Below are 18379 nucleotides of genomic sequence, written 5' to 3'. Positions count from 1 at the left end.
AGCATAAAGAGAAAACTTATACAGAATTTAAGGGTGAACTACATCAGTTAGTCACTACCACATGGGTACTTCAGTACATTATAAAGATCTAACCCGTTGGTGTCCAACATGGTCACCACTTGGTACATGTGGCAAAATGGCTACTGACCTGTGACAAATTGATTCTTTACTGCTACCACCTATTTTTAATAACATTTTAATATTACTAGTTTATTCATGTATCACTTCCAAAATGTGTCCACCCTCTGCCCTTAACATTCACAGTTTCGTCCTTGGGTCTTATATGCCTTTCCAATTTTGAAAAGTACAGAATTGTTTTTGAATTCATGCAAGACTCACCTCACTTTGACATCTACAATTCTCACCTATCTAAAGGGTTTGTGAGGCTTCTTTCTTGGGAGAGGTACCTTTTCAATTTTACAATGTAATTTTACTTCAGTGCACTTTTGAAAGATGATTCAATTGTTGCAATATGGACTCATATTTTAAATTAAAACGAATTTGCAGTTCTAAATACAGTTATTCCAAAACTGTTTTGTTTTTGTTTCAACATGGCTCTGCAAATCAGCTTTTTCTGTGGTAAAAATTGTGAAATCAAAATACAGGTTGCAGATATTGGATGAAAATTTGGCGGTGGAGTTCAGACGCAGTCTCAGTAATTTTATGCCTAATTTCCCTGCACTACTTATTGTGTATTTTTCTGCCCTCAAAAACACAGTTAATGTTTTTTTTGTCATGTGGCGAAAATGTTAACACATTCACCACAATTTTGGCAAGTAAGAAAAAACTGTTGGACACCACTGATCTAACCACTGGGGGCTTTTTTTATTCTTCCACCATAAAAACAGAACAAAACAACCCACATAACAGCTACAGGAAGCTTTGGCAGCACACTACGTAACAAAACGTAGTTAATCTCAGTCTATCAAAAGTCTGGGGACAAGGAAAGTCTTTACCTGGTGCCGAAAAGATGTTAACGGAGGCACCAGGTGCACATCGCTCGGAAAAGCATTCCACAGACAAGAAGTCACAAACTGAGAATGCCCTCTCCCTTGTCACTGCCATCTGAGCCTTCCTCTGGGGCTGGGAGGGGTCACACATTAGTCTGAAAGAGTTGCTCTCTTGCCCTCTGTGTGATACAGATATATTCTTTAGGTACACCACAAAAATATACTTCCGAAAGCTTGTCTTTCTGAGGGCTTGGTGGATTTGTATGTTTTGCAGTCTAACCATTCCAGATATTCTTCTTTTTTATAACCTTGACACACACACACATCACATGTACATTCTGAGCTTCCCTTTGCAAAATAAGAGCTAGACATTTGATACATTTTTTTACAAAAAGAATAGCTTGTATAATTAAGAGTCTGTGGATTCACCAGTTTCTTTGATGGTAGCCAAATAAAATCATTCATAATGTGATTCCAATTTGGGTAAGTGGAATTTGTTTCTGGTCTTTAGCAGAGACTGGTTTATCAGACAGAAGCATTACACAGACATCCAACATCTATATCCCAAAGAGTATTGCAGGATAGTCATGTGTTCCTTCTGCCATAAAAACAGAGCTTATTTTGATTGATTAACATTCATGCATTAGTTGCTTGAGATCACTCACCCTGGAGCAAATGACAGGATATAGGGATGCCAAAGTAAGCCTGTGTTTACCACTGGAGCCACTTTGAATTGTGATGTTTGAAAATAGCCAAAGAGCAACTATCCAAGGCTCCAAACAGTATGATGGAAAGAGACTAAAGGATAACTTAGTTTATTTCTCCAGTTACAGAATTTTGTGCCCGTTTCTCATTCATTAAGTTTCCAATTAAAATAATTTGGGGGTGTGTGTTTTTGTTTTAGGGGGGAAAACAGACATTTGTATTCATTTTGTTAAAAAGAGACAAAAAAGAAAACAAGACAGAATGTCAGCCAACACTAATGCTCATCGATGTAGAATATATAACAAAAGCTTCAAGAAAGACACATCTAATCCTCGACATCTACAGCCAGAAACATGAGAGGCACATTAGAGATCAGGCGGTTTATTGTGGATGAATTTCCATCAGCAACAGCCAATTTAATTGAGAACTGGGGCATTTTCTATCAAAACCTATGCGAACATAATCACATAAAGGTTGCTTATGATAGCCTTCTTGCTGCACTTGCTTAACTCTTCTACCCAGAAGGGAGGTTTTTCACGCAGATGGCTCTGAACCAGGGTCCTGTGAAACATCAGCAAAAGATTCCCGAATCTGTGCCTCACCACTATCCATTTCTGGTCAAAGGAGTGAACTACAGGTGGACAAGCCAGATTAGCAAGGCAAGAGTCTTATCCCTTGGCCCTTATAAAGGCTTTCAGGTGAGGTTTGTTTGCTGGTCTGAACAACCAGGAGACTCTGCTCTTGCTGTGCTTTAAGTCCCTTCCTTCATCTCTTCCTCTACTTCGCAGACTTGATGGAAGCTGGGCCCAATACCACAGCACATTTTGTTGCTGTGGATTAATGCGATTACTCTTCTCGAATTCATAACCAGAAAACAATTATAAAATCACAAACTTGCAGGAATTCATTTCACAAACAAGGCTGTTTCCAAAGATTGTCATGTTTATATGCTGGCACTTCAAATTAATGTAAAAAATGGTAAACCATCGACATTGAAGGTGCTTTCCACATTGCATGCAAAAGCTAAATGAATCTTTTGTGTGAAGAAAAAACATAAGTTAGCTTGTAACATTAGGTTCCTGCTGGGAGGAAGGGCGGGATATAAATCAAATAATAAATAAATAAACATTGTTTCTGAAGGGAAAGGTGTGAGAATATTTAACATGGCAATAATTAAAAAGAGCAGTTATGGAGGCAACACTCATGTACACTCCTGGAAATCAAAGATTACTTATCCCATTGCTTGTATACTAAAACACTGCTGTTTGGAGTCGACGAGCTTGTTTTTGATATTTTAACTGTATTGCTCTTATTAGTTGTTTGTGACTACATATTTTAAAGCATTACTTGCAAACTGGTGGGCGATTTTTATAAAGAGTAGTATATACATGAAATAAAAATAAATAACTACTTCCAAGATAAGCTGCCAAAAATAGGTGGTTGATCCATTGATATGGAAGCGCACAGCTAGACACAATGAAGTTGGTAATATCAATATACAATGAAGTACAAAACTATGTTGCCTTTTATGCTTATTCAGTTCACCCATTCCTAAAGTCAAACAAATCCTAAGATGAGCCCACAATGGATCCATGCCAGTCTGTAGGTAAAACAAAGACAAAAGCAGACCAATAGAAGTCCTACTGCCCACACGGCTAAAAGGAAAAGTGTAGATATGAAGATTTCTTTTTCAGGAACTTTTGCTACACTTTGCCAGGGCAATCCAACTCAGAGGAGGCCAGCAGAAGTGGAGCCAGCAGAAGTGGCTGCCACATCCACCTGCCATTCAGGAGCCACTAGGAGGGGAGGACACTAGCTATGCCAGCAGTGCACAGCAGCAGGAAACTAAATGCATGTTTCCTTCCATCACCCCTTTTCCTGGCATATCAGCAGCCAGGATGGAGGGCTGCAGGACCAAGTTGAATTGGTTCCCCTCAGATCCACCCTCGACATGTCCTTGGAATGCCTCTTTTTTGAACCTTCCACTGGCTCCACTTGTGCTGTTCTCAGCTGTTCCCTGTCTCACACCCTTTCCGAGGGGGAACCAATCGGTTTCTCCATATTCTGTCCTTACAGTAGCATTTTGTCCAGTGTATAGGTTGCGTATCAGGACAATCAGATGCTGTGGCACCCCCATTTCTTTTAAAGCATTAAGAACATAAGAACATAAGAAGAGCCTGCTGGATCAGGCCAGTGGCCCATCTAGTCCAGCATCCTGTTCTCACAGTGGCCAGCCAGGTGCCTGGGGGAAGCCCGCAAGCAGGACCTGAGTGCAAGAACACTCTCCCCTCCTGAGGCTTCCGGCAACTGGTTTTCAGAAACATACTGCCTCTGACTAGGGTGGCAGAGCACAGCCATCATGGCTAGTAGCCATTGATAGCCCTGTCCTCCATGAATTTGTCTAATCTTCTTTTAAAGCCATCCAAGCTGGTGACCATTACTGTGTCTTGTGGGAGCAAATTCCATAGTTTAACTATGCGCTGAGTAAATAAGTACTTCCTTTTGTCTGTCCTGAAACTTCCAACATTCAGCTTCTTTGAATGTCCACGAGTTCTAGTATTATGAGAGAGGTCTACAGACATTCGAGTAAGGATGCGGCAGAGGAAGTAGTGAGGATGGCAGAGCAGAAGTGTGGTCTCTAGAGGGCGAGCCTAGTTCGAAATCCTCCAAAAATCTTGAATCAGTCCTTCTAGCCTGGAGGTTTTTGAGTAGGATTTGCAATTTGTTAATGATGTCCCGTTGTGCATATTCAGGAAAGGTGGAAAAGTTTGTTACGAGATCTTCCTCACCTTCACAGGAAAAGTCGAAGGATACGTCCACTTGGTTGCTAGTGCAAGCCAGATCTGAAGTCCGCTGCTAGATCGCATTAGCAGGCGGTGAAATAATAGCAGAGCTTACCTCGTCCACCACGACAACGTCGTGACTAGCGAAGTCTGAACCAAGGAGACTATATTCCCTGGGGGGCTTAGTAAGAGCCCTGGAAATCTTTCGCAGGAAGATAATTCCACAGCTCTTATATGGGGCAGAGATCTGGGGTTATGGCAACATCTCTTCCCTTGAAAAAGTTCAGAACGCTTACCTCAGGTTTATTCTGGCTACTCCCCGTGGCACGCCAGCCTCTCTATTAAGGTTAGAGACCGGCTCGCACCCGATAGAATCGCTGGCCCATGCCGCTTTGGCATCCTACTGGTTGCGGCTTGCCGGCATGGATGATACCTGTTTACCTAAAAAGTGTTTTTTCGAACAACTCCAATCATGTTGTCACTCTACTTGGTTAAATCGAACCAAAACTAAATTGGCCACTTACGGGATCTCCATTGCCTTTTTACCTTCGCACCCTTCTTTGAGGGCAAAAAAACTGCTGAAGGGCAGGATCTTTTTATATGCTCAAAGATGGACGCTTTATTCAGCTTCCCAATCGTCCTTCTCCTTATGGTATCCTTGGTACAAGACGACATTTAGCATGGAGCCATATTTTTCCTTCCTTTCTGCTCCATCGTTGAGGAGGTCTTTTATTGCCTTACACCTCCAAACCATGCCTTCGGCTATCCTTGAAGGTCGTTATGCTAACATTCCCCCCCACTCTCGAGTTTGTATATGCCATTCGGGAGAGGTGGAGGATGTGACCCACTACCTTCTGAGATGCCCTCTTTACAAAGATCCCAGGTCTAAAATTTTATTTCCCATAATCCACCCTATGTCGGATAGCCCTATGCCAGAACAAATATCCATTCTTCTGGCCAGTACAGATGTTCATATAACATTTCGGGTCACCAACTTTGCTTTGGCAGCCGGGAAGATCAGGGCTAACCGCGTAAAACAATTAGAGTCGGCTTGATATTGTTTTCGTTGATTTTAAATTTACATGCATATGTCTACTAATGTAGGTTCTTATGTATGAATGCATATATTTATTTTTGGATGTTTTTAGTATATCCTGCAATATTTTATGTATTTCATGTATTTTTAATTTCTTGTGGTGGCTAATAGCTTTAAGCAATAAAGGTTTATTCATTCATTATGAGAGAGGGAGAAAAACTTTTCTCTATCCACTTTCTCAATGCCATGCATAATTTTATACACTTCTATCATGTCTCCTCTGACCCGCCTTTTCTCTAAACTAAAAAGCCCCAAATGCTGCAACCTTTCCTCGTAAGGGAGTCGCTCCATCCCCTTGATCATTCTGGTTGCCCTCTTCTGAACCTTTTCCAACTCTATAATATCCTTTTTGAGATGAAGCGACCAGAACTGTACACAGTATTCCAAAGGCGGCCGCACCATAGATTTATACAACGCCATTATGATATCGACTGTTTTATTTTCAATACCTTTCCTAATTATCCCTAGTATGGAATTTGCCTTTTTCACAGCTGCCGCACACTGGGTCTACATTTTCATCGTGCTGTCCACTACAACCCCGAGGTCTCTCTCCTGGTTGGTCAGCGCCAGTTCAGACCCCATGAGCGTATATGTGAAATTAAGATTTTTTGCTCCAATATGCATAATTTTACACTTGTTTATAATGAATTGCATTTGCTATTTTCCCACCCATTCACTCAGTTTGGAGAGGTCTTTTTGGAACTCTTCGCAATCCCTTTTTGTTTTAACAACCCTGAACAATTTAGTGTTGTCAGCAAACTTGGCCACTTCACTGCTCTAGGTCATTAATGAACAAGTTGAAAAGTACAGGTCCCAATACCGATCCTTGAGGGACTCCACTTTCTACAGCCCTCCATTGGGAGAACTGTCCAGTTAAAACAGCTAGATTGGTGAGGACTAGGGAGAGGGCTTCTTCAATTGTGGCCCCCACTTTGTGGAATTCCCTCCCAAATGATTTCTGCCATGCCCCCTCTATGATGAGCTTCCGCTGGGCCTTGAAGACCTGGCTCTTCAGGCAGGCTTTTGGGGTGGGTTAGGTTTTATTATTATTATTGAGATTTTTATTGTTTTAATGTATTTGTATGTTTTTATTTTGTACGTCGTCCAGAGTGGCTGGACAGCCAGCCAGATGGGCAACTAATAAATTTAATAAATAAATAAATAAATTCCTACTCTCTGCTTTCTGCTTCTTAACCAATTCCTTATCCACAAGAGGACCACTCCTCTTATTCCATGACTGCTAAGCTTCTTCAGGAGTCTTTGGTGAGGTACCTTGTCAAAAGCTTTTTGAAAGTCTAAGTACACTATGTCCACTGGATCACCTCTATTATATACTTGTTGACACTCTCAAAGAATTCTAATAGGTTACTGAGACAAGACTTTCCCTTGCAGAAGCCATGCTGGCTCTGCTTCAGCAAGGCTTGTTCTTCTATGTGCTTAGTTAATCTAGCTTTAATAATACTTTCTACCAGTTTTCCAGGGACAGAAGTTAAGCTAACTGGCCTGTAATTTCCGGGATCCCCCCTAGATCCCTTTTTGAAGATTGGTGTTACATTTGCCACTTTCCAGTCCTCAGGCACGGAGGAGAACCTGAGGGATAAGTTACATATTTTAGTTAGCAGATCAGCAATTCCATAGTTTTTCATGATCTACACAGTCAAAGGCTTTGCTGTAATCTGTAAAGCACAGGGTGATTTTCTTCTGAAATTCCTTGGTCCGTTCCATTATCTTTTTTTTTTCAATTAGTTTTTATTCAAATTTTCAATATCAAGACAATACAAAAAGAAAAACACAAATTAAAACTAATACAAGAAAAAGGGGAAAAAAGAAAAAAACTATTGACTTCCGATTTGTTGTAGTTCAGCTATTGGTCTATAATATATAACAAACCTGTCTCTTGATAAATTATAAAATCACCTTCCTCCAGCAGTTATCTTAGTTGGTATCAAATCTCATTAACATCATATCATTTTATTCTTCTACAAAAAGTCAAAGAGAAGTTTCCAATCCTTGAGATATATGTCCATCATTTTTTTTTCTAGATAGACAGGTCAATTAATCCAACTCTTCAAGTCTATTAAATCCAGTAATTTCAAATCGCTCTTCTTCCTTTATCCGTTGATTCCATCTTCCATCTTCCATCTTTACGCACCCAATAATCTTGCTGTCATAGTCATATAATAAGAGTCTGATAGGGATTTCCTTCATCACAAATATTTTCTTGCCATCATTTCCGAACGTATCACTGAAGTATTGTTGCAGAACCGCATCTCTGTTCCTCTTTTTTACAGAATGCACTAGCACATCTCTTGAAGGGTTTTTCATTGTCACAAAACAGGAATTAATTCTGTAAACTTTCTCCATTTCAAGTTCCATCAAATCCTTCCAGTCCATGAATTTTTTCGAACCGATGATATCTTTATCTCCAATCTCTTCACCAATTCCTTCAGGGACAGCGTTGAATTCCAAACAGTAATATTTGTCTCCAGGATCCATCACAGCCAGGAAATCCAAATCTTTTTCCAAGACCATATTTAATCCAATCTCCAGGGCTTGAACCTTCCCTTTAATTTTTTTTTCATCCTTTTTTAATTTTCCAAATTTATTTTTGTTCTCCTTTCTCATAGAATCCTGAATTTCTTTCAGCTCCTGTCTCATTTCGCCAAATTCACTTATCATCACTTGTCTGTTATGTCTGAGTTCTTGTTTTGTTAGCTTAAAATAATAATAATAATAAAAATTTATTTCTAGGCCGCCTATCTGGCCGAATTAACGGCCACTCTAGGCGGCGTACATAGACTAAAATATAACATAGAGTAAAATATAACATATAATACTAAACAAAACCCCAGAAGTCTATAGACATCCCGAGCAGCAGGTTCACGCACACATACACACACACGGTCTCATTCATTCATTATTTTCTGAAACATATCTAAAGAGAAAGTCCCTTCTTGTACATCCATGATCTCAACCACCTTCTTGATTGTCATTCTTAAAACCAAAAAAACCACAATCCCTTCAATTTCCAATATCCCAAGCAAAGAACAGTTTATTTCTTTATCCAGTTACAAAGGAGTTAATCTTTCAAGCCAGCTGACGTCACCCTCTAGACAAGACGAACTGCCTTATCTCTTGTATGTCCAAAAGTGCCAAAACAACTTTAATTCACAGCATCCAAATAATTAGTAGCAGGAAGAATGAGCAGATTCGTCAAAAAAAAAAAAGTAAACCGGAAAAAATAGTCCCAGACATATATTACTCAAAAGTCTTATAAATAAATAAAAAAATTTCTCTTTAAATTAGAAACCCCTCAGCCGTTTGTAATCTTTATAATGCTGAATTCCATGCCAGCTTTTTGCAATAAAAATAAAGATAAACTATTTCTATTTTCTTCCCCTTAGCTCCGTGAATAAAAGAGAAAGCTATGACTCACCCAGGGTTTCTTAATTGCTGGTTCTTTGACAAATCTCTTTAGCTGTATTGATAACAAAATAATGAGAAAAGACAGGAGAATGCTTGCCTGTTAATCCGTTTTTCTTTGAAGAAAAAAAAACGGCTCACTTAATCAGTTGAGCTGGTTGGAAATCCTAGCTCTGTCCGAGCTGCTGGAAGACCTTCTTTCACAGAATTCCAGTCTCCAACAAACACAACAAAGCTGTGTGGGAAATCTCTACATTTCTTCCTTATCCGGAAGAAATTATCCCCAGTCAAAAAGCCCTTCTGACTGGTTTTAAAACTGAAAAAGTTTCCACCAAGACGGGAGCCCGTCCCAGAGGCAGCACAGGCGGAGCGATCCTCCTGGGAAGTCTGGTCTGTTCCATTATCCAACATATGTTTGCAATATGATCTCTGGTGCCTCTTCCTTTTCTAAATCCAGCTTGACGTCTGGCATTTCTCGCTCCATATATGGTAAGAGCCTTTGTTGTAGAATCTTGAACATTACTTTACTTGCATGGGATATTAAAGCAATCGTTCCATAATACTGCATTCCCTGGGATCCCCTTTCTTTGGAATTGGGATATATATTGAACACTTCCAGTGTGTGGGCCATTGTCTAGTTTTCCATATTTCTTGACAAATTTTGGACAGATTCAGTCTCAGTAGCTTGTAACAACTCTATTGGTATGCCATCTGTTCCTGGTGATTTGTTTCTTCCAAGCATTTTAAGAGCGGCTTTTACCTCACATTCTAAAATTTGTGGTTCTTCATCATATGGTTCCTCTGTGAATGAATCTGTCATCCTTGCATCTCTTTTATAGAGTTCTTCAGTGTATTGCTTCCAACTTCCTTTTATTTCATCTCAGTCAGTCAGTGTGTTCCCCTGTTGATTATTCAACATCCCTATTCATGATTTAAATTTCCCTTTCATTTCTCTAATCTTTTGGAATAAGGCTCTAGTTCTACCCTTTTTGTTGTCCTCTTCTGTTTATATACAATAACTATTGTAATAGTTCTGTTTGTCCCTTAGCCTATTACTAAAGCTAAACACCAGAAACCAAAAGGTTTCTATGTAGGCATGACCACAAATTTAGGCATCAAATCAAATCAGGACAAAGTAATGTTACATTCTACAGCTTTATGGTTAAACATGGAAAAAGAAGTGGATGCCACCTTATAGAACTGAGTTAGTTTCTTACTGATCTTTTAAACTCTCAACACAATTATATGTAGCCCATTAACTGAGCTATTACAAGGAGATTAATGTTAAAAAGGTAGTAAAACGCCTGGGGTTGAAAAATGCCAGTGCAATCTGAACAGCTTGACCTAAATATTCTAAAAATGTGAAGAAGAGTTTTAGTAGAATTTGTTTAGGAAACTAATTGTTCATTTGGTTATAGGTTGGAAGAATTTATTTTTCCAAGGTTTTATTTTCCCAGAGAGAACATCTTGCTTCTTTTAATTTCTCCAAACCTATATGTCCACTGAGAAGATGAAAGAGCTGCTTCAAGAAAAACAAGACAATGACTTTATACATACAAATTGTCTTGCTTGTGAGATAACTTCTAGAATGTCCTAAAAAAATTATTTCAGTTTACACTATCTAAAAATCTCATTTGTGGAAAGATGGATTCCCCCCCTCTGAGTTCAACCAAAAAGGAAAACACTGGATTGGCCACATACTTTAATTTTATAATACCCACACTAACCAATTACAACATAAAAGTAATTATTATTAAATAATAAGGCACATAAAAATGGCATTTCTAATTGAAGACAGTTTCTTTTGTCTGGTTAAAATTAGATCTTGATCTCTCATGTCTCCTTTGTAGATATCAAAGTCTCTAGGAGCCTTAAAAAACTTCTAAAGTTTAACAGCAATAATATTCAAAATCCACTTATGTAATCAAACAGTTAAACTAAGTTACTCCTGTTTTAAAAAGCAGGTCGTTTTCATTTTGGGGATGGAGCAGGTCTTTTAGCTTGTCATTTAAGATAGTATGACTCTATTACCCATGCAAAAAAGTTGAGGTTATCTGCTATATACACACACTCCTTGATTTTATACACTTGTAAGCCAGACACAAATAAGAATAAAGATGCTAGTACTTACAGCAAGGTTTAAAACATATAATGCAGGCAGAAATGTCTTCAAATAAATATCTGTTTTCTAGGAAGTATAAATAAGAGTTTCCTGAACACAAATTTAATCTCCATCATGAAGATACACTGGGGTCGGTGGCAGAGTGGTGGGGAGGAATCAACTATTTTGATGTAGTTTGGCTATTCTTTTCCAGTGACTCCAAATCAAAACCTCTTTGGGTTGGATCTAGAGATAAGTGAGTAAAACTCTGTTTGCACTTGCTCCTTGTTGGCTTTCCTGGTTCCTTACCCCTATTACAACCCTAAAGGCCAAAGGACCCTCTGGAATGGCATGAGAAGGGGTAAAGGGGCCATGCAGTGGGACAGGGAAATCAGGATAATTCAGCAGGACAACCATGCTCAAGCAGAAAGACCTTTCCACTCAGACATCACATCTCTGAATCCAAGACATGCTGTGTATCGCATTGGCTATATTTAGATCATGTTTACCTATGCCTGTCTACTCTAGTACAACAGAGACAGCACATTTTTAGTTTCCATGAAGAGACAGTCCTTTCTACCCCTCAATTACTCATTGGTTTTGGTGATACTAAAAGTGGGCAAAATATGAAAGCACTGACGGAAAAGACCAGCTCTGGGAAAATTAAATAAAATCCATCTCATTACTCTGTATTGCCAAATCAATAGAAATCAACAGCTGCTGCTTAGGGCAACCTTGCTTGGATACAACTAATGCTGTATACAGATGGAAAAGTCCAATGTTGCAGCATCACTAGTTTCTAATCTGCTTTGGCAACCAGTTCTCAACCACTGTGGTTTCCTGGATAAAACATGGGAAATCAGCCTGAAAAATCAATTATGTATTACATTTCTCCATTTGAGGAAGCACTAATTTCACTACTTGATTAATTCTTCCTAGCACAGAAAACAAGTTGCTATATGTCTGGATGTATGATGTCCTAAACAGTCTGTGTCAGGGAGAGTCAGGGAGTTTTCCATGTGCACTGAACTTGTCCAAGTACCTTATTTTTCTCTAGAAAAACAGGGGGGAAATAACCTGTGATCTATATGTATACACATGCATCATGACAAGGTTACTTAATAATGCCTAGGCGCTTAGGCATGAGAAATGCATACTCAAACTCACCCATGTTAGCCAGTGCAGTGTATGTTTATCCTGCACAGGAAACTGACAAGTACCATATGCCTGGGACTGAAAACAAAGATCTCCACCCAACTGCTGTATCATTTCCTCATTACATTTTAAGTAACCTTCTTTTAAAAAAAAGTTGTATGCAAGACTTCACTAAATAAAATTAATACAGTAAACAGAGATAGAAATCCCTCTTTACCCCCATCCAATTCATAATTAAATTAAAATTCGTCCTGAATTTGAGATGTCATTGAGAGTGCAAATGGGCCTAGAAACCTTCCTGTATTCTGCATTCCTCCAAGCATTAATCAGACCTTTCATATGGGAGTAGTTCCCATGATGCTCAGTCTAGACACACCATCTATGCATGGAAGTGTCCAAGGCCTTCAGGCACCCTGCACAATCACATCCTCTCCTCTTTACCCATTGTGCATCTGTATAATCAAGTATACAGAGGATACTATAACTATTTGGGCAGATTAAAGCAATTTTGGCTACCTTCAAGCTCCTTTGAGTTATCCACTCATTTCCTACCCTTCTCTGGAAATTGGTCCACTCCCCTCCTCAGCTCCAAAATCTTATTTCTGGGTATCTTCGTTTTTCATATTGGCATCAACTATCAGATGTATACACCTGTTTCTGAGGTCTTTGCTCATGAAAACCCTCTTCCTATTGCCAATCTCAGTATTACGGTATTACTGAGCAAAGTTGTTTATCAACTTCCAGAAGGACTGAAAAGTGTGGTAGAAAATGAATAATATTCCCACAATGGAGGTTCAGCCAAGTTATGTAGTTGGTACTGAGGTCTTGTCCATACATACATATAGTATTTCATTTCCTTCGTCTTGGCAATCTAATCGCCCAATTCTCATACTCAAATGCCCTGTAGGAAATTTTTCAGTATATAGATAATTAATCCTAAATCATTTAAATGCAATACTTAGATCTTCTCAATTCATGCACCAGGGGAGCAGGAGACCTGACCTCCTCTCTGCGATCCTGTACTGCCCTACAAATTTGTCAAAATGCAGACACCTTTTGGGTTGGTCTTTCACAGTCCAATCCACTTCCTGTGTAGCTTGAAGAATTTGGTAACATGTGACCCTGAGCAAAAGAGCTCCTTCTGTTTGCAGAAGGTTCTTTGATTCAGTGAAGGTTCTTACTGGTGGAAGAGGGAAATTGTGCTGATTCCATTTTCTCTCTGCAGCCCTCCACACCTCCTCCCACACTGTTCCAGAGGATCCCCTAACTCTCTGGAACAAATTTACAGGGGAGATGGGGGTAAGGGAAAATATGTTAAAAAAGAATCACTTTCCTGTACCACCAGCAGGATCATTCCAGGAACTGAGTTTGCATGGAATTTCTAGATCCAAGCCCCGATCTTTAGATTAACATAACCAGCATTTGGCATCAGGTCAGCAAAAGCTCATTGCAATCTCATTGCAATCTGAACAGTGGGTATTGTTGCTAAATCTAGGAATGATTTGCCTTGAAAATATGACAACTTGCTGCTTCTAAGCTCTGTGTGAAAGGAAAATATAGAAAGGTTTATAATTCATGGGTATAGGTCTATCACAGACAGGAACAAAGCATGCAGGTCAATAACAATGACATGTTTTACACATTTCACTTCCCCATTTTCAGCTTGATACTGAAACTTGTACTCCAGCATATCAGTAGTGTAGTGGCAAATTCAGAAGTGCAGGGTCCCTTCATGTTAGTCATAGCCACACCCCTCCCCCTTTTTTGTTGTGGGGTTGAGAATAAGATCCTTGTTAATGCCTTCTCCCACAATAGACATCCCTAGGAGCCAATAAGCATGAAAGGGGAGAGTGTTAACTACTGAGAAGAGTCTTCTCAGTGGCTGACTCACCTCCTTTCACTCTGATTGGCTCTAATCAGCAGGAAAGGTCAAGGAAGCAGTGGCTAAGACACTCCCCTTTCATGCTGATTGGCTCACAGGATGCTGGAGACAGGGACCCTGCTCCCCAAAAAGTAAAGGGTCTAAGACGACTACACCCCTGCACCATATAAATACTTAACATGCACGGGCTAGACATCTGACTACTACAGCACATCATTACAAATCATGATTCTATACAGTACAGAGAAGCTAGAATCCAGAGTGTTGTGTGTACAACACAATAAATAGCTTGTGTTTCTTTTGCATCAATGCAAACCCCTTTCTAATCTACAAACATGGTCTAGGACCAAGACATCTGAAGGACTGCCTTTTCATATACGAAGCTTCCAGCCTATTGGTTAAATTATTTTTGATGGTTGTTTGTATGTTTCATCTTTTTTTTCCCCTTTTCAGTGTTTTACAGCTGCTTTATTGTGTTATTGTTAAACTGTTTTTTAAACTTGTTATTGTTGACGAAAGGGAAGGTATAAACGTTTTAAATAAATTTAAATAAACAAATGTGTACACACTGGACAGGTATTCTAGACAATTTGGCACATTGCCTTCCATATTATAGGAATAGCATTCAAGACAAGTTACCAATCATAATGACTGAACAGAGACAGAACAGCACTAATTCAGACAGCCACCAATGTCTGACTCAGATAAATATTTATACCCATTGAGAAATATCAGATTTTACAGGGGGAAAACACTGTAAGTTGGATTTGCAAAAGCCATTTTGAAATCTGCAGCTGCCATCTAGTGCCTCAGCAAGGACTCTACAGATAATTCTCTTTCAAGGCATTCATTCTCATAGGTTGATGTCAGTTTTGGTGCAGTTTAGTTCAGGTCTATTGGCTGATTTCATTCAATTTTTATAAAAAGACTGTTGTAGGAATCAATACAGGGAAACAAGGGATTTTCATAGATACTTTTTTGTTGATTATACATTATACAATATTTAAATATCCAGAGTGCTTATTGTTAATTATAAACGATGTAACACTTAAAATATAGTGCTTGCTATATAAAGAGCCTTAAAGCAGCTCTGCAAAAAGAATGAAGATGTTTTTCATTAGGCTGCTCAACGTGTCTATTAAGTCATATTTTCCATATGGTGTTGATGGGTGCAAGCAATGCTCCAATGAATAGCTATCTCTTGCTGTTCAGTGATTCTACTTCTCATCAATTCCAGAATCTTTCCCCTTCTCTATTTCTTTTCTCCTACAGTTCTGCTGACATGACAGAGATATAGTTTTATTTCTATTTAGTGTATCTTCTCTTCTTCCCCTCATTTTCTGTGGCCTTTTAGATGCTCCACACTTTCCAGCACTTACCAGTGTACACCACTGAGCAACTTCCCAAAATTAACTTCCATCTCCAGTGGGTGCATGCCAGAAATTACTGCCTGAACACATGTTGTCTCTGTAGCCAGGAGAATTTAATTTCTTTTAATTAAAGGTGCAAGTGTCAGGATTATAAAAAGACAAAACAGAGCCATTAGTTGTTCAGGATGATCTGGTAAGTAATCTGCTTTATAGATAATAGTAGTATAGTGGCAGATCCAGAAGTGCAGGATCCTTTCATGAGAGTCACAGCCATACCCCCCTTTTTTCTGCTGCTGGGTTGAGAATGAGGTCATTGTTAATGCCTTCCCCCACAACAACAGACATCTCTAGTAGCCAATAAGTATGAAAGGGGAGTGCGTTAGCTACTGAGAAGAGTCTTCTCAGTGGCGGACTTATCTCCTTTCACTCTGATTGGCTCCAATCAGCAGGAAAGGACAAGGAAGCACACTGGAAAACTCTTCTCAGTGGCCAACACACTCCCCTTTCATGCTGATTGACTTGCAGGATCCTGGAGACACAGGGACCCTGCTGGGATCCTGCTCACAAAAAAGCCCCCCTAAGACGCCAGACAACTATGCCTCTGATAAACAGTTATGACCTTTTAGACATGGAAACAAGTCCTGTAGAGTCAGGCAGGAGGCAAGAGTAGAGCTGTATTCATACATTCAAAAGAATGTGTTAGGCAAAATAATATGTTAGGGCTTAAACTGAGGAGGGGGGTAGGGCATGAGTACGCCAGGAGTGCCAGTTCCACTCATAACCTTCCTGCACTGAGTAGCAAGATCTGAAGGGGACTTGTAATCACAATTTTGGGGATCCTGAGTATAAAGAGGCTTGGAACCACATCCAATCAAAAGTGCTTTATAAGACCCCTTCAGACCTTGCCACTCAACATGGGAAGGTTGGGAATGGAGGAGGCACACCCAGAGCATGCAGGGATGCCAAAGATGGTGCTAGTGTGCAAACATGCATTTCCCAGTTTAAGCCGTCCCGTATTCTTTTAAATATTCTTTTGAGCTTAGCAGGCATGTCAGGGTTTACTTTTTGAACAAGTAGGGTCTATTTTTCAACTAGAATTCTTATTGCTGTAAAGAGTAGCACTGGAATGCCACATTTTTGTTATCCATTCATTAGCTGCATCCTACTAAATTTAAGGTGCAATTTTATGCACCTTGGAAAAAATGAGCACAATGGAACTTCAGTAAAACGTACATAGGATTGGGCTGTTAGTCACTCTCTGTGGCCCAGGGGTGAAATAAGACACTGACACAATATGCATTGGGTTAAATAACAGGCCACTTTATTAACCAAATCCATATCAGAATAATGAACCTGCAGAGGAGAACATAAGTGCGGGATTATCTTGGTGAGTCAGGCAAAGCCTGCTTGCAGCTATTGGGGCGATTCAACCCCTGCCAGGCAAGGGGGTGCCAATCTGCCAACCCCCTGCCTTGACCACACCCATGTGGTGTGTAGGAAGGCCAACAGGCATCACCGGCTTCCCCCGGTGCCCTGAAACTCCGAGTGGATGAGACCTGTTGGCTCCAAAGGCGACCAGTATCCTGCCCTCGGGCCGTACAACCCTGAGGTGCAGGCCTCCAGAATCGCCTATCACCTCCAAAGGTGCCTAAAGGTGTCACCTAGCTGCCCTTCACCCTTAACCTTTCCGCACTTCCTTGCCATAAAGCGACCAATTAAAATATTAAGTCAAACAGCCAAATCAACCTAATAAACACAGAACAACACCCATGCTAACCCTGAGCACCCTCACCGCTAACCACAGTGTGGAGTAGGCAAAAGAAACCTGCCAGCTAAAGGCACAGGCAAGCCAAACATTCCTAGTCGGCCCCGAAGCAACCAAATTAATCACACTGCAGCAGAGGGAGGGTAGGGTGGGTGCCAAATAAGGAAGAGGGAGAGGAGGAGCCAGTGCGAGCTTAAATAGGCCCGGCTGCTCGTCCTCTGAGACGCACCTTGATGACGTCATACCAGTTCAGGTGCGCCTGCCCTCTTCGTTGATGGCTGCTGGGCTTCACTCCAGGCTGCAAATCTCGCCCCGTGGCCCGGTAAGTAAACCAAGAGCGGAGCAGGAGTAAGTTTCACTGACTAACTTAAATTCTATTTATTTGTTTCAATGGGATTAGCACAATTTAAGGCCAATCTACATGAATTCAAGCTTTGAAAATATCATGCTTTTATTTGAAGAAAAAGTTGCTGCCATTACAGTCTCCTGCTGAAAACTGCCCCCCCACCCCCGTGTTGCTATTTGGCCCTGAAGTTACTGTTTAGTACAAACGTTAATTAGATCTGGGACATTATCATTTAAGGTAATACTATTTCCCCCCCATATTGCAGCATTCGTTTTTAAAGGAACAAGTAGAAGTGCAACAGTGCAAAGATGGTTTATGTTTTCATGGCAAACAGTATAATATTTTTTTTTAGGACTGGTCTTGAAATGTAGTTTAAAAGCTTGTATCCTGCACAATTGATACTCCAACACATATTCTATCAATGTGATTTTTCCATGCCCGTCACAGTATTTTAGCTAGAAATGGGAGGATCTGTCAATTTCACTTCTCTCAGTTTCTCATTTTTCCAATCATAAATTTAGTTGTCCACATTTTTGCAGCAATTTGTATTTTTTAAAAAAATAATCCTGATTAAAATTCCTAAAACTTTTTAGCGTGAATTTATCCTAACGAACAAATTTTTGCATGCAGTTTTGAATAATGCACACATTTTACAAGCAATTTCTCCTTATATATAATGCATTTTTATATATCTCACTAATTATTGATTTTTGTGCACATTTTCCTCGATATATGTATTTTTGTAAACATTGGTTGGAGAACTGCAGTACAAAATCTGAATAAGTGTGAATTTTGAAGGATGG

The 18379-nt window shown here is 39.8% G+C and overlaps 1 protein-coding gene across 5 annotated transcripts in view; it reads right to left on the bottom strand.

The window, feature by feature from the left end:
- Window positions 1–18379, bottom strand: part of FMN2 (formin 2) — a 340988-nt gene that overhangs the window by 198241 nt on the left and 124368 nt on the right. The gene's annotated exons all lie outside the window — the stretch shown is intronic.

The sequence above is a fragment of the Rhineura floridana genome, chromosome 4 (assembly GCF_030035675.1).
Source record: "Rhineura floridana isolate rRhiFlo1 chromosome 4, rRhiFlo1.hap2, whole genome shotgun sequence".
In the NCBI taxonomy this organism is placed as follows: domain Eukaryota; kingdom Metazoa; phylum Chordata; class Lepidosauria; order Squamata; family Rhineuridae; genus Rhineura; species Rhineura floridana.
This window is presented reverse-complemented; position numbering and strand designations above follow the sequence as displayed.